This window comes from Schistocerca cancellata, chromosome 1 (genome assembly GCF_023864275.1).
Source record: "Schistocerca cancellata isolate TAMUIC-IGC-003103 chromosome 1, iqSchCanc2.1, whole genome shotgun sequence".
NCBI lineage: Eukaryota > Metazoa > Arthropoda > Insecta > Orthoptera > Acrididae > Schistocerca > Schistocerca cancellata.
In genome coordinates this window covers 1,022,256,150-1,022,272,372 of record NC_064626.1, presented here as the reverse complement: position 1 = coordinate 1,022,272,372, position 16,223 = coordinate 1,022,256,150, and the positions used below count along the sequence as shown (strand labels likewise).

Genomic DNA, 16,223 nt, shown 5'->3' with positions numbered 1-16,223 from the left:
ATTCGAACCTGCGACTGTAGCGCCTTTAACCGCTCGGCCACTCCAGCCAGCCCAACACTTCCACAAAAAAGACGTCTGAGGTGAGTATAACCTCAGGACACCCCATGTAACAAGTTCTTCCCTTCTCTCGATAAAAAAAAAAAAAAAACAACTTCCATGTGCTGTCGATTCCGAGATTGCGATGCGAACAAAACGTGATAGCGAACATTGACACGTCCTGCTTGGAGCGTACCATGACTAGGACCTTACGCTTCAGCCCCGGCCAGCCTCGTAACTGTCGGGCGACGCTATCGCAGCCGTTGTTACGTACCTGTCAGAAGCCCGGAGGCCGGTTTGAGGCGCCTACCGGGCGCCAGACCCTAGTTCAGCGCGCCGTCGCCAGATGGCGGTGCGGGCGCCGCGGCGGCAGGTAAGAAAACCCGCGGCGGCGTGCGGCGTGCTTCAGTGCTCCGTTGCTGGTCGTAGCGAGCAGATCGGGAAGAGCTCTGTTCAGAACACGTGCGCGCGCGCGGCGTCGTCTTGGCTCTCGTTGCGTACGACCAAAACAAACTTTTGAGTATTTTGAACGCTAAGTCCCACGGTCTTACGTCCTCCTAAGTGCCTTTCCACGAAGGTACACCATCCACTTCACCCCTCGGTAAACCATTATATCCTTAGGGGCGGTGCGCGATAAAGAATATCTGAAAGCAAGAGACTGAGCAACAGCTGATCCACCCACGTGCTCCTGCAGCACTATTAATTTCGGTAAGTAAACTTTATGCCGAGATTCAAGCTTTTTGTCTGTTATGCACATGTTCTCGTATGAAAGATGTTATTAGAAAGGAAATTCCACATTGTTTACATCTAGAGATCAGTGAGATTAATGAAGTCTTTTTTTAAAATTATCGCGCTCTGTAAAATATTAAGGTTGTCATGCTGAATCAACTGTAAACGGCATAGTTCTATGCCTCTGAACTCACCCATTTTCGTAGAAATTTGTTGTTGAGAATACTATTAAGTATCTAATTTGTCTTTGTCCGTAATTTCATCTTGTGGCAGAGGCCATTACGTCACTGAGCAGTGTGTATGGGAGGGTACTTCGTGACTTTACACGTCTCCCCTACTTTATATTCTACTCGCGAATGAAACGTAGAAAAACGTGGTTTTGTCCACACTACACTCTCTCTTATCTTACGGACCTTGCGAGACAGAAGCAACAGAAGCAGATTCAGGACCTTTACGGTTTCTCTTTAACATTGATTCTCAACGGTTTCGTAGTAATATCCCTACACGTCTTCGTAACTCCCACGTATCGACTGAGACGGCTGGTTAGTAACTAATTCAATCTATACTCCCCTAGTTACGAGACACACTTGGGCCATTTTCTGCATTCTGATACAACGTACATATCTTTCTTATTTATTTGTTTGTATCCTCGAACCTATAACGACACATCCTCTGATCAGACAGACATGCTTCCCACTTTGTCAAAAATCTGCATGACTGTTCACCACTTCACAGCTGACAGGCGTGGTACGGAAATGCTCATCTGGTGGTCCGCGTCTATTTTCTCCGCAGCAGTTTCGACCATGCTCTTCCACTTTTTTTTTTTTCAGGAGCATGCTTTTCTTAGGAAATATAACCCAAAGTGGGTGCTCCTAAGAAGACTTTAGCTGCGTGACCGTTTCGATAGTGCTGTCAAATCCGTCTTCAGGAGCACCCTTCTTTAATAAACCATTCACTTGAAGTGAGTTCTCCTGAGAAAGTAACTGTCCGGCCGAAACGTAGTACTGGAGAAAATATGAGGAACGATGCGACGTAACAGATGGTTTATTCACTGCGTCAGTAACAGCTCTGATGTAATACTTGATGTAGTTTCTCCCTCGCCACTTATCATTAAAAGATGTCGGACTGCGAAGTATTAGTACAGGTCGTAGTGCCGCTGAAGGCAGACGTCAGCCGAGCACGGCAAACCTCGGACGCGGCCGATCCGTAGAGCGGCCGGTGCCCCGGCACTCGCCGCTCGGTTACTGACCTACACAAGCCTCTTCCGCGGCTGCCAAACACCCGCTGGGAGCGCAACAGGTCGCGTGTTCGGCCGGTGCGGCGGGATAGCCTCAAATTCTTGCGCTCTGCTTACAGCAGCTGCCCCAGTTTTGTTTCACAACACTATGGTAGACAACGTAGCTGTATGAATACAACTGTCTACAAAATAGCTAGCAGCCTCTTATGAAACGTATAGTTTGTTTACGTACCTGTTTCTACTCAGTTGCTCATCGTCAGGTAGCACATTTTCCATCAGTTTTACCAGTACTTACGCTTATTTGTTTCGCTGTTCAGGGTTTACGTTGTGTTGATCTCTTCGGCTGCAGCATCCTTTTAGTTCCACAGTGTGTGAACACGTGTATACACGCGCCTCACGTGACATCTTAGTCGCCACGTTATGAATATTCCCGTTGCGCTGTGGTCAGTCAGCCTGTAGGGAAGTGTAATTCCTCCAGCAATGCTAAAAGTAGAATTAAAAAAGACTTCAGGAATATTCGGATGTGTGTCAGATTCTAATTTCTCTTGTATAGCTACGCACAGTTATTGTGGGTTGTTACGAGAACCATCCCCTTTTTCTTAATCATCATTCTTTCGATAGAATACGTGTTGTGAACCATTGATGTCTATCCTATTCTTACGTGCTACTCCTAAAGCTCTAAATAATATGTACTCTTACGACTCTGACGTTTACTTTCCGTTTCCCATATTCCACTGGACGTTCCACTGTCAGAGTAATTATCCCTCAATGGATTACCACAAATCCCAAAAAACTCATCTCTGTTTCTAGTAGCTATTTCACTGCACACCCTTTATTCACTTGTTCTTTTTATATATATTCCTTCCTCAATTCAGTGTTTGCTTAATATTGTTTTAATTTATTCGCCACCAGTCATAGCCCACACAGCCAGTCACCATGTATTTTATTCTAGTGTGCATCTAGGGTGTCTCCTGCGGTACATAATGTGTTGTAACACAGATAAATGTAGCATGGTAGAATTGAATTTAAGCGGTTATTATATAAAAGTGTCATAGCTTCGTATGTTTATTTTGATACATGTTAATTATCTGCTATTTTCTGTAGCTGTACCCTTCTTCATGCTCCTCTTAAGTTTTGCAGGGGTCTGTATTTGGTTATATCATTTGCTTCTAATAATGTTTACACGTTTGTTGGGAGTTCGTTTCGTGACAACACCACATACATGATCTTACGCAGTCTTCGGGATCAATCGAATAAAATATGCTAGAGGTCTTTACTTGAGCTGAAGGGGGGTTTGGATCATAGCGAATCAAGATACGAACTGGCAGAAATACTTGTGATTAAATTCGAGGTGCCATATCGTCACTTGGAAGTTTAATTTGAAATTGGTTTTGTAATACCAAACGTTTTCACAAGACGGGGAACCGTGGCTGCTTGTTGTCTTCTCTTATTTTCAAATGACGAGCCTAGTTTGTCATTCGATTGATTCTTTTCTACAATCGTTTAACACCACGTATGCAGCGCCCGCAAATTCTTCTGTTCCAGTTTTTTTAATGTGCACTGTTGACCTGTGCAGGGATCTTACAGTATAAGAAAATTCTTTCGCAAATCTGTTGTTAGCAACCAAGCTAATACTCTCCATTGGAGCAATGGATTCGAAGAAATCAGTGAAGTAAGTACACTAGTTTCGTTTACTGCTATGTTACTCACATATAGCGACAACTGAGAGTGTGAACTAATGCCATTACGTTAATGAACTGACTACTTTGATATCAGTGTTTCCGTTGAAATTTACAGTCTCCATGTCCGTTCCCCCAAGTATCCCATTCTCGAATGCGCCGTGGCAGAACTTCTGTATATAGTTTTTGAACGTAATACAGCGGACACACTAGTGCCACCGAATACTTGAGCTGTCCATGGAGGTATATTCCAATGGCATAAACTGTTAAGGTGATTTCTCACGACTAACTGGTGATACGGATTATAATCCCTATTTTGGACCAATTTTTCATTCGCCTTGATCTGTTCAGCATATTTCTCTTTCTTACCAAAGCATTCGTACCATACCTGTATGTTTCTTATGGCTTTCTTTGAGCAATAATCTTGCGTGATTTCGGTTTGTACATGGAACTTATTTCACTTTTCCTACTGCACGTTCTCCGCTGTGGATGTTCAAGGATGTTGCGCTGTGTCATTATTTTGCCCTTGTTTGTTTAAGCTACTATCAGAATACTACGTTATACATTCAGTCTGCTCAATTAGGATAAAACTCAGTATCCTGTGTACTAGTTTTTAAATTTTGAATGTATGAGGTGCTTAACTTTGTGTGATGCAGTAAATAAATGTTTTCCTTCAAAAATCGGAATTCTGTTATTCAAATAAGTCATAGAAAATTAGGTGATCGCTAAAGTTAATCCTTCGATTATAAAAAGTAAACATCGTCTAGACTGATTTCAGACTTTAAATTTTCTAAGCCTCAAGCATTTACTTTTTCCTTAACAAATCGTCTGTAATGCCTTTATCTGACTGCTGATCACCTTTTCCTCTACTACATAAAATCTAGATGATTTCTATTACACTGGAATGTGTTAAGACATTTCCGCAGAGGTCTATCATTTTCTCATTGAAATATTTATATAGATATTATCAAATTCTGAATAACACGCCAGTCTGTCAAATTAGCTGTTAATTTCCGTTATGCTTACGAGATTTACGTTTCAGGAATGGAAGCTTTCTTTTATGAAGTTTCGGCTGTTTGTTTTTGCTTGACTGATACACTTTTAGTCTCTTAAAGCATGGTGGAACATCATACTTCATCAATTTTTCATAGTTCGGTAAATTTTGATTTAAGAAGGTACACAGTAAGTGCGAGATAATCTCTTCCAGAGCTAAGCTATCAAAGCCATGGATCATTATCATCGTAATAATTTTTTGATCAAGAAAAAACAGTTGTTTGAGTCTGCGTGCATTAATAATTCTTCCACTGTTACATTAGTAGCCTCAACTGAGTCCATTGTAGGTTTTTATGTGTCCAGCCAGAGTGCTTGAATCGGTAATGGAAAAAAAATCCTTGGAATTTAGTACGTGTGTCACGTGGCGCAGTGAACGACTTTCTTAGTATAGCCGATGACGATTACTGTAATCAGTTATGTCTAAATAATAGGTCTGCTTGTACTTCCTCTGTTGTTTTTGTAATGTTGGTGGACGATGAGCTGAAACCTTTCAACATAATTTTATTAACAAATGTAATAAATTTCCCTCTTATGGTAGAGGACACGTACTACCGTAGGTACTGCATCACTTGAGACCTTAGTAATGAGAAGCGGTGCATTTAGGAGTAAAGCTTGAAAATTCAGCTGTTGTTCACGTGCGAAGTATCTACAGGAGTTCTGCGAGCCTTTCGCATATTGAGACAGTCTTGTACTATCGTCTCCTTTGTCTGCCCATCGTTGTGGAAGACGAAGCACTAACTGTGTGACCTCATCCGCGCTTCTATGCTAAGAAGATGCCCGCGTCAAACGTTTGCTTCTCGTTTCACACTCGGGCCTTAGTTAAGTACGTTTCCAGACTCCCCTCTCGAAGGACACTGAATTATGATCATTCGCCGGAAGATGGATTGATTTTTTTTCACTACTTAATGGAAGATGCTTATGCTGAGAATAAAGCATTTACGTGTTTTCCTAAAATAAATTACCTTATTAGACAGTCATGGGTCAACCTTTAGTTTAATTGGAATCGCAACCAAGATGGGACTTGGCATGAGTGACATACACAAAGCTTGTACCGATAAGTAAATCACGCCAGCTTCTAGGAAAACAAGGTGTCGCTGGCGAACTATAAATGTATTTACTTACTTAATTTATACTGAGTAACCAAACGTCAATGCCCCTCATTGAAATCGGCGGCAATCTGACCGGCAGTACATTGCAGATCACCCCATATGGCTTTACAGAGACGATGTGATGTTCGTTCAACAAATACAACTCATCGTCCTGTGCAGTGTTTTAGTGCTTGTGGAATCATTGTCTTTCTGATACTGAAGTTCTGCCCTAGACATTTCAAGCTGAGAAATCTGATTTCTAGTGTAACCTCCGATAACCCATAACCCATCTAGGATCATTGTCATACACGGCCGAAGTGGCTTAAATCGCAGAGTGCTGCCATGTTTACTTTCCGCAGCTCTATAAAAGACAGCTCAGATGTCTCCAACCGAGCGAGGTGGCGCACACTGGACTCGACGGTTCAAACCCGCGTCCGGCCGTCCTCATTTAGGTTTTCCGTGAGTTCCCTAAATCGCTTCAGGCAAATTCCGGGATGTTTTCTTTGAAAGGGCACGACCGACTGCCTTCCCCATCCTTTCCTAATCCGATGGGATCGATGATCTTGCTATTTGGTCCCCTCAACCATATCAACCAATCACATCTCTACTCGTACGACTTGCTTCATCCAGTCGCAAGATGTGGGCATCGTACACGGCGCATATTCAAAAGGAAGAACTTTTTCCATGACGTTGGGCTACTCAGTTCATATCTGCTCTACATTAATGGTCTATTGGTTCACACGTTAACCTTCTTATCACAAGTTACCCACAAATACTCTATGTGATCAAAAGTATCAAGACACTCCCAAAAACATACGTTTTTCATATTAGGTGCATTGTGCTGCCACCTACTGCCAGGTACTCCTTATCAGCGACTTCAGTAGTCATTACACATCGTGAAAGAGCAGAATGGGGCGCTCCGTGGAACTCACGGCCTTCGAACGTGGTCAGGTGATTGGGTGTCACTTGCGCCATGCTTCTGTACGCGAGGTTTCCACGCTCCTAAACATCCCTAGGTCCACTGTTTCTGATGTAGTGAAATGGAAACGCGAAGCGACACGTAAGCACAAATGTCTACAGGCCGACCTCGTCTGTTGACTGACAGAGACCGCTGACAATAGAAAAAAAAGTTTCAAATGGCTATGAGCACTATGGGACTTAACATCTGAGGTCATCGGTCCCCTAGAACTTAGAACTACTTAAACGTAACTAACCTAAGGGCATCACACACATCCATGCCTGAGGCAGGATTCGAACCTGCGACCGTAGCAGCGGGGCGGTTCCTGACTGAAGCGCCTAGAACCGCTCGGACACAGTGGCCGGCGACAATTGAAGAGGGTCGTAATGTGCAATAGGCAGACATCTATCCAGACCATCACACAGGAATGCCAAACACCAGGATCCACTGCCAGTAGCCGGCCGCGGTGGTCTAGCGGTTCTAGGCGCTCAGTCCGGAACCGCGCGACTGCTACGGTCGCAGGTTCGAATCCTGCCTCGGGCATGGATGTGTGTGATGTCTTTAGGTTAGTTAGGTTTAAGTAGTTCTAAGTTCTAGGGGACTGATGACCTCAGATGTTAAGTCCCATAGTGCTCAGAGCCGTTCCACTGCCAGTACTATGGCAGTTAGGCAGGAGGTGAGAAAACTTGGATTTCGTGGTCGAGCGGCTCCTCATAAGCCACACATCACGCCGGGAAATGCCAAACACACCTCACTTGGTGTAAGGAGCTTAAACATTGGACTATTGAACAGTGGATAAACGTTGTGTGGACTGACGAAACATGGTACGCAATGTGGCGATCCGATGTCAGGGTGTGGGTATGACGAATGCCCGGTGAACGTCATCTGCCAGCGTCTGTAGTGCCAACAGTAAAATTCGGAGGCCGTGGTGTTATGGTGTAGTCGTTCTTTTCATGGAGGAGGCCTGCACCCCTTGTTGTTTTGCGTGGCACTATCACAGCACAGACCTACACTGACGTTTTAAGCACCTTCTTGCTTCCCACTGTTGAAGAGCAATTCGGAGATGGCGATTGTAATCTTCAACAAAATCGAGCACCTTTTCATAATGCACCGCCTGTAGCGGAATGGTTACACGACAATAACATCCCTGTAATGGACTGTCCTGTACAGAGTCCGCACCTGAATGCTTTAGAACTTGTTTTGGATTCTTTGGAACGCCGACTTCGTGCCGGGCTTTACCGACCGACATCGATACCTCTTCTCAGTGCAGAACCCCGTGAAGAATGCGCTGCCATTCCCCAAGAAACCTCCCAGCACCTAATTGAAAGTATTCCTGCGAGAGTGGAGGCTGTCATCCAGGCTAAGGGTGGGCCGACGTCGTATCGAATGCCAACATTACCGTTGGAGGGCACCATAAACTTGTAAGGCATTTTCAGCGAGGTGTCCGAATACTTTTGAACACGTAGTGTACCTTCACATAACAACTAACGACATTTCATTGGAGTTACATTCCCGATCAGAAGACTAAGAGATACGTACCTGTCATGAGGTAGGGCTTTCGTTCTTCCCGTTGCCAGCTGCTTAGCGTGGTCTCCTTGGAACAACAAATGGTTGTAGAGCTCACATGCTTATCATAACTCACTGAAATTAGTTGTAAGAAGGCACTTACAATGCAAGTACCCAAAAGTCCGCTGAGTGTTCCTCAAACCAAAGTATCAGTTCTGAAACGTTGGCATCGCTCACAGTTTAGGTGCAGGTACGGGTTGCCTGCTTTAAGCAGTGCAATCCATGCCACTTACAAGTGGCTATGGTAAAGTAACTGCTGGTATTGAAGTGTGAGACACAGATGTGAGCTGCCTCCTCTACTGTTTTACCCAATATATCGGAGAAGCAGTTGCGGAAATAAAAGAAAGTCGTAGGAGTAAGATTTAAAGTTAACATGAAAGGATATCAGTGATACGATTCGCTGATGACAGTGCTATCCGCATTGAAAGTGAAGAAGACTTACAAGAGTTGTTGAACAGAGTGAGAGGTCTGAGCACAGAACGTGGATAGGGAGTGAAGCAAGGAAAGAGGGGAATAACGAGCAGTACTCATGCTGGAATAATGATTAACTTAACATCAAAATGAGGGACCACGAAGTATCGAAGTGAAGGTGGTGGTGATGATGATGATGATGATGATGATGGTGATGTTTGGATTTTGGGGCCCTCAACTGCGCGGTTATCAGCGCCACTACAAATTCCAAATCTTTTCTCAGTCTAATCTTGCCACTTGCATGAATGATGATGAAATGATGAGGACAACACAAACACGAAGTGAAGACATTCTGCTAACTTGTAAGAAATATTAAAGTTTGACAAAAGAAGTAATGCAAATATAAGAAGTAAATTAGCACTGGGAAAGAGGGTATTCTTCTCTACAGGAAATCTTCTAGTGTCAAACATAAGCCGTAATTTGAGGAAATATTTTGTGAGAATATGTGCTTGGAATACAAGATTGTATGGAAGTGTATCATGAGTTGTGGGAAAACCGGTAAATAAGTGAATCGAAGAGTTCCAGATGTTCTGCTTGAGAAATATGTTGAAAATTAGCCGGACAGATACTATAAATATTCAGAGTCAGTGAGGATATAATATGTGGGAAACGTTGACATGAAGAAGGGACAGGATGATAGGATACGTGCCAGGACATCAGGATAGTAGAGAATTGTAGAGGGTAAAAACTGTAGGAGAAGACATAGATTGAAATATACCCAACAAATAATTGAGGACATTGGATTTAAGTGCTAGTCTGAGATGAAGAAGTTGTCAAAGGACTGGAAATCTTCGCGAGTCGCATCGAACCAGTAATAAAACTGAAGAATACACACACAAAAAAAGATCCATGAGGCAATGTGCTGCCGACCGGCCGCCGCAACAGTATCGTCCTCTGCCATATGGCATCATTAGGATGCAGTAAGATTGGGAATGGAGTGGACACATCGGTCTGCCGGCCGTTTGTCAGTTCTGAGGCCTCGGGCCACAACTTTGGTTCCAGTAGCTCCCCAATCGGCATCACGAAGCTGAATGTATCGCATTCCAGTCGATTCACCAACGAAAAATCCCTGCCACGCCTACTACCGTTCTCGGATGCTCTACATTGCGGACAGACGTGTTGACTGCTCAGCTAAATAAAACTTACGCCCAAACGGCTCTGGAAAATATTACGTTTTTTCGTGTATCTTTACACGGTATTGCCTTAGAAGTGTGAGATACGCCGTTGATTTATACTGTGGCCTGATTTAGTATTAACAAGCGCTTGTAACAATGTAAATATTTGTGGCGTGAGGAAAGACAGAAAGTGTTTTAAGTGTAGTCATATCTGGAGCCTTGTGGGAATTGTGAATGTGGGAATTCTGTATAGGAAGACAAGACATACACGTAGGCCCAGAATTACCGATCAGACATGGGGTGCGGTAAGCATCCCCTTTACTTCTTTGTGTGGAACGATGATCATAGAGGGTGAGTCACTAATGTACATCATACTGAAATTTACATTGGCCGGTCCCGGTGGAGATTCGAGTCCTCCATCAGGCATTAGTGTGTGTGTTTGTCCTTAGGATAATTTAGGTTAAGTAGTGTGTAAGCTTAGGGACTGATGACCTTAGCAGTTAAGTCCCATAAGATTTCACACAAATTTGAACTTTTTTTTTGAATTTACATTGCAGTCAGTGATAACAAATGAAGATGGATAGCGCTGTGACTTTTTCAGTAAATGAACTACTGACAGACATCTGGGACTCTAGGGGAACCCCAAGTGCACGTTTGGAACATTGATGAATATTGCATTCATCTGTACTTCAGGGAAGATTAAATGAGACTGCTATGCCCACTGCTATGCTGTGGCCAACATCCCTTTGCGTCGACGAAGTTTGTATCCGACTACCCACAGCACTGTCTCCAGGTCACGGTATAACGCACGGCCGCACCAGCTATTGTTCGACCTCGGCGACCACAACACGAAAGTGTCTGCAAGGACAACTTTCTTTTTTTTCGAATTTATCCTCGACGGCACTGTTTACGCCTCTCGAGCTTTCCGTTTACAGTGTAACAGGAGCAGTCGCTATCGTATTATGCGAGTTAAGGCGGGAGAAGCGCTAGACAAGCGAGCGGAGTTCTTGTAAGTCAAATAGTGATTTCTGCAGTTGCTCCCTGCCTTGTCCGGCCGTACGAAACGGGCTCGGAGTGTGTTATTTAGCGTCGGCGGGGTCACTGACCAGAGCGGCGCCGCGCTCGGCGGCGTGCGTGCGGGGTGCCGGCGCGGCCCGCCCCCGCGGATGACTAACCTCGCGGCAGACAAACAGCACGTGCGCGCCGCGCGGCCACTCACCTTGACCCAGCGCCGCCGCCGCCGCCTCCACTGCCTGCCAGCGCCTCGGGACGCCAGCGGCGACCTACAGTGCTCCACCCGCTGCTGCGCGGCACACTTGTCGCGAGCGCATTGACGTTCACTTATCTCTATACCGAACTCGAAGTAGTCCCAAACTCGGGGCGCAGATGCAGGAATCTTGCGCCTGCGTTCTATGTATGCTCCCTGTGGGGATCGTTTCCCCATTGTCTTCCTCCCACCAGCTAAGAAGTGTCAACTGTGTATCTGTGCCGTGTGGATAACTGTTTAGAGTTGTACAGTTTAGTGTTGGACTGTTTTGTTATGGATGAAGGAAAGGGTGAGACCGAAACCCTGTGCCAGCACATAGTCCACTACTTCTTCCGTAGCGCTACAGTCCCTGGTGAGCCTTGGCTTTTCCAGCTGTTTTTCCAATGTTTCTCTTTTTTGCAGCTCTTTATCAGCCCCCCCCCCCCCCCCCCAGGACTCCATGCTGGTAAGATCTATCTCATCATCTAGGTCTCCAATTCCGTCTAGCAGCATGGATCACACCTTTTATCATTTTCGTTTGTATTCTCTCCTCCGCCGTTCTCTTCACGTGTTGTAGCCGACGTATTCATTTGTGATTTGGTGAATTGTACTATATCTCTTCCTTCTAGTCATGCTTTGAACTCGGTGTAGCGTATTCTCCAGCCTTCTTGGCCACAAATTTTAGATCGTTCAAATGACTCTGAGCACTATGGGACTTGACATCTGAGGTCATCAGTTCCCTAGAAATTAGAACTGCTTAAACCTAACTAACCTAAGGACATCACATACATCCATGCCAAAGGCAGGATTAGAACCTGCGACCGTAGCACTCACGCGGTCCCGGACTGAAGCGCCTAGAACTGCTCGGTCACAGCGGCCGGCCGCAAATTTTGCATAGCACTTTCCGCTCAAAGGTTTTTGAACCGTTTTTTCGTCTTCTGTCAGAGTCCATATTTCTGACCTATACGTGACAACTAGGTGAAGTAGGGAGTTACATATCAGGAACTTTGTTCTTCTTGCAACAATGCTATTTGTAAAGATTTTACTGCTTGTATCGTTTCTCTTACAGCCTTTCCAATTTTGTTGTTGTTAAACCCTCAAATAACTAAAAGAGGACACTCCTATCTCTTTTATATTTAGACAGATCGTAAGGTTTCTTCTAGCCTCAGTGTGTGACATTAGCATATTCTGACGTGATTAGTCATGGGATACCTCCTAATATGACGTCTGACCTTCTTTTGCCCACTACAGTGCAGCAGCCCGTCTTGCCATGGACTCGGGGTCAGGGATTTTCTCTACCTCGTGATGACTGGGTGTTGTGTGATGTCCTTAGGTTAGTTAGGTGTAGGTAGTTCTAAGTTCTAGGGGATTGATGACCATAGATGTTAAGTCCCATAGTGCTCAGAGCCATTGCCATGGACTCAACATATCGTTGGAAGTCCCCTGCAAAAACATTTAGCTGTCCTGTCTCTGTAGCCGTCCTTAATTGCGAAGTGTTGCCGGTGCAGGATTTTCTACAGATATTGAATTCTCCACGAAGTCCCATAAATTTTCCGATGGGATTCACGTCAGGCGATCTGAAATGAACACACAGAAAACACCGAGAAGAGTAAGGGACAGGATGATAAGACGTATGTTAAGACATGAGCGAATAACGTCCATGGGAGGGAGCTGCAGGGAGCAAAAGCTATAGAGGAGAATACATACAACAAATAACTGAGGAAGTTGTGTCTGGTGAGGAATTTGGCGGAGCACAGGAACCATTGGTGGGCCACATCGAAAAAAAGTGACTGATGACGAAAAAAAGTGAAATTTATTCTTGAAAATCGTCTGAGCTATAATAGGTATAGATGTACTGCTTGAAATATGAAAAGATGTGCCGGACCGGAACATTTTTGTGAGCGATCGCCTTACCACTCAGGCTATCCGAACACGCTGCCTGGAACGATCCAAACTTCCATATGTCAAACGGATAGCCGAAAGGGTAAGGCGACCGCTCGCAACAAGGGTGATATCCCGGTTCGAGTCCCAATCCATCACAAAGTTTCATACGTCACTTTACGTAGTGCATATATACAATTGCAGTTGAGGTGAATTTAAGGAGTAAATTTCGTTATTTGAGAACCGTAGTTCGCACACAAATATAAATATAAGATAAAGAAACTTGCACCCTTTCGAAGTATAGGTTAAATAGAAATTAAACAGGTATAATTTGAAAGTGTTTGGTATACGATACGGTATGGAAACTTTCCTACAGAATAGTATTACGTTAATTCAGCTATTACATGTCCAGACACACCGACATAGCCCATGTTCATCACACGTAAAAGTTGCGCTTGGGTTCACGAAATTTGCACACGGCTATTCAACCAGTTCTTGAACTTTACCTTTTCAAGAGCACGGTTCTCTTTTGATTAGAAAGCCAATGTTCATATTCGTTTTGCACCTCTGATACACCGTACTGGCGATGCAGATCAATTTCAAATGACAGGACCATAAATTGTCTACTAATTTTGAGACAATCAATTGTAGAAAGTATGTTAGATGAAAAGGCTGCGGAAATGCCGAAAAAGATCTGCAGAGGCAAACATTTCAAGAAATGCATGATGTCTGTTGAAAATTTACTTGGGTAGTTTAGGGAACTCGCTTTCTGTGAAGAATCTAAAAATATTGTATTGTTCCCAACAGAACAGTGAAAACTTCAGGCCATAAATAGTTTCCAAAGAGACATTCCTTGTTTCCTGCCAAGCACAACGAGATGGTCGAGTTCAGTTTAATGTAAATTCTGCGTAATCAGATGGTAATCTAGTACTGATATTTTACAATGAACGAAATTATCTGTGATTCATTTCACGTGTGGGACTCTAAGTAAAACGAATGAAATCAAATTTAGTTTAGTGCTCAGAATCAATAAAATTTACAACTCAGAATCAATAAAATTCTTCTCACTTACTCGCCCGATGCCTTAAATTGCAGACAAAAATTAGTGTCAAGAAAACTGAAGAAACTTCGTTCTCTGACATGAAAGATATTTCCCACAAGCATATGTTGCCAATGTTGTTGAATAATTAGTGTGCATGGACCAAGAAATGTATTCTGTTACTCAGAACACACTGACGCTTCCAACCTATGCAGCTCGATTAATATTATAAGCAACCCAGCTACATACATGCATAAATCATTAAAGCATGGCAATTTCAAACATTACAAGAGCTGCGGATGACGGCCACTCAAGACAAACCACATTTATAATAAGTTCGCGGGCCAGTCGTTTTATGATGTTTTGTGGATATCACTTCAGAAAGATATTTGTTTGCTATGAGAGAAATCAGAATCTTCGAAACATGGCTGAAGTATTGAATCAACCAAAGCACGTATATTTTGCAAGTAATCACAAAAATTGTTGGGATGATAGTGATACAAACACCAGGTTTAGGCTGCGCGGGATTAGCCGAGCGGTCTAAGACGCTGCAGCCATGGACTGTGGGGCTGGTTCCGGCGAAGGTTCGAGTCTTCCCTCGGGCATGGGTGTGTGTGTTTGTCTTTAGGATAATTTAGCTTAAGTAGTGTGTAAGATAGGGACTGATGACCTTAGAAGTTAAGTCCCATAAGATTTCACACACATTTGAACATTTTGAAACACCAGATTTATAAGTTGGTAATGTTGTGGCGACAAGTTTTCGTAATACAGTATTATGATTGAGCATTTCATTTTAAAAGTGAAAACAAGCACCACATTACTTTAGCAAATAGATCCTGACTGTACTTAACAGTTTTTTCAAAAAGCTCCGCTCTGGCTGCCCCTCACCTCGTTGCATGAGTCAAAGTTATTGTGTGCCGATCATGCTTTATTCTGGTGATTCGGTGTTGAAAATGATGTCTCCATTATTATACATCTGTTGCAGATAATTCTAAGACTCGTATACTGTCGCAGTAGTCGTCGTCAGGTTTATATCGCGGGACTGAAGTTCCAGAGTGTGCACATCCTGAAATACACATCGCTGGCTTATTTACGGAATGTATTCGGCTATAAAATGTCCTACCTACTCCGTGGAACCCTCAAAACAGTTTCTGTTCAGTAACCGATAGGAAAGGACAATCCCCTAACAGTTCACAATTGCCATGCACACGCTTTGTTATATAAGTGACCCTTCATATTTCCATCCTTAGCATATAAGAAAACACTCTCAGTTCATCCACGCCTGAAATCAGACCTCTACACGACATTAACCATTGTCTTCCTGCACTTCACATCGATTCAGTGTGCACATTGTGCTAAATGATTTATCCGTGTCACTACACACTGAAGCCAGCATACCAGCAATGCCGTGACGTAATCAGTCAGCTTTCTGCTAATCAGCGCCCTTCCATTATATACAATATTGTTCAGACGATAGCACAGTGACCTGGCGAGGAATGACTGCTAGTCAGGCGCATTCACGGTCAAGTAGTATCAGTGAACGTGTGAAGAATGAGCGATTTGTCTGAGTTTGACCGAGGACGATATGGATGGCCCGGAGATTCGACACGAGCATTTCGGAAACAGCACGAGTCGTCGGCTGTTCGAAGTGTGCTGTGGTGTGTGCCTTCAACATGTGGCGAAACCAAGGTGAAACCACGTCCAGACGTCGGGGGGTTGGGCGGCCGTCCCTCGTTAAAGATGTCGGTCGTCGTAGGTTGGACAGGCTGGTAAAACAGTACAGGCGGCGACCTGTGGCGGAGCTGTGTCTGAACACATAGTGCACCAAAAACTCCTAACGATTGGTCCCAACCGGCCGGAGTGGCCGCGCAGTTCTGGGCGCTACAGTCTGGAACCGAGCGATCGCTACGGTCGCAGGTTCGAATCCTGCCTCGGGCATGGATGTGTGTGATGTCCTTAGGTTAGTTAGGTTTCATTAGTTCTAAGTTCTAGGCGACTGATAACCTCAGAAGTTAAGTCGCATAGTGCTCAGAGCCATTTGAACCATTTTGATCGGTCCCAGCAGCCGCCGACCTATGCATGTGTCAATGTGAACACCGTAACGTCGGCAACGATGACTGAAATG

General features: G+C 44.1%; 1 protein-coding gene across 2 annotated transcripts in view; it reads left to right on the top strand.

The window, feature by feature from the left end:
- Positions 1-461: 461 nt before the first annotated feature.
- LOC126089452 (ras-related and estrogen-regulated growth inhibitor-like) overlaps positions 462-16,223 on the top strand; it is a 579,634-nt gene continuing 563,872 nt past the window's right edge. For both annotated transcript variants that reach the window (XM_049906911.1, XM_049906910.1), the window contains exon 1: positions 462-744. The gene's annotated coding sequence lies outside the window, so the exon portion shown is untranslated. The remainder of the gene's footprint in view (positions 745-16,223) is intronic.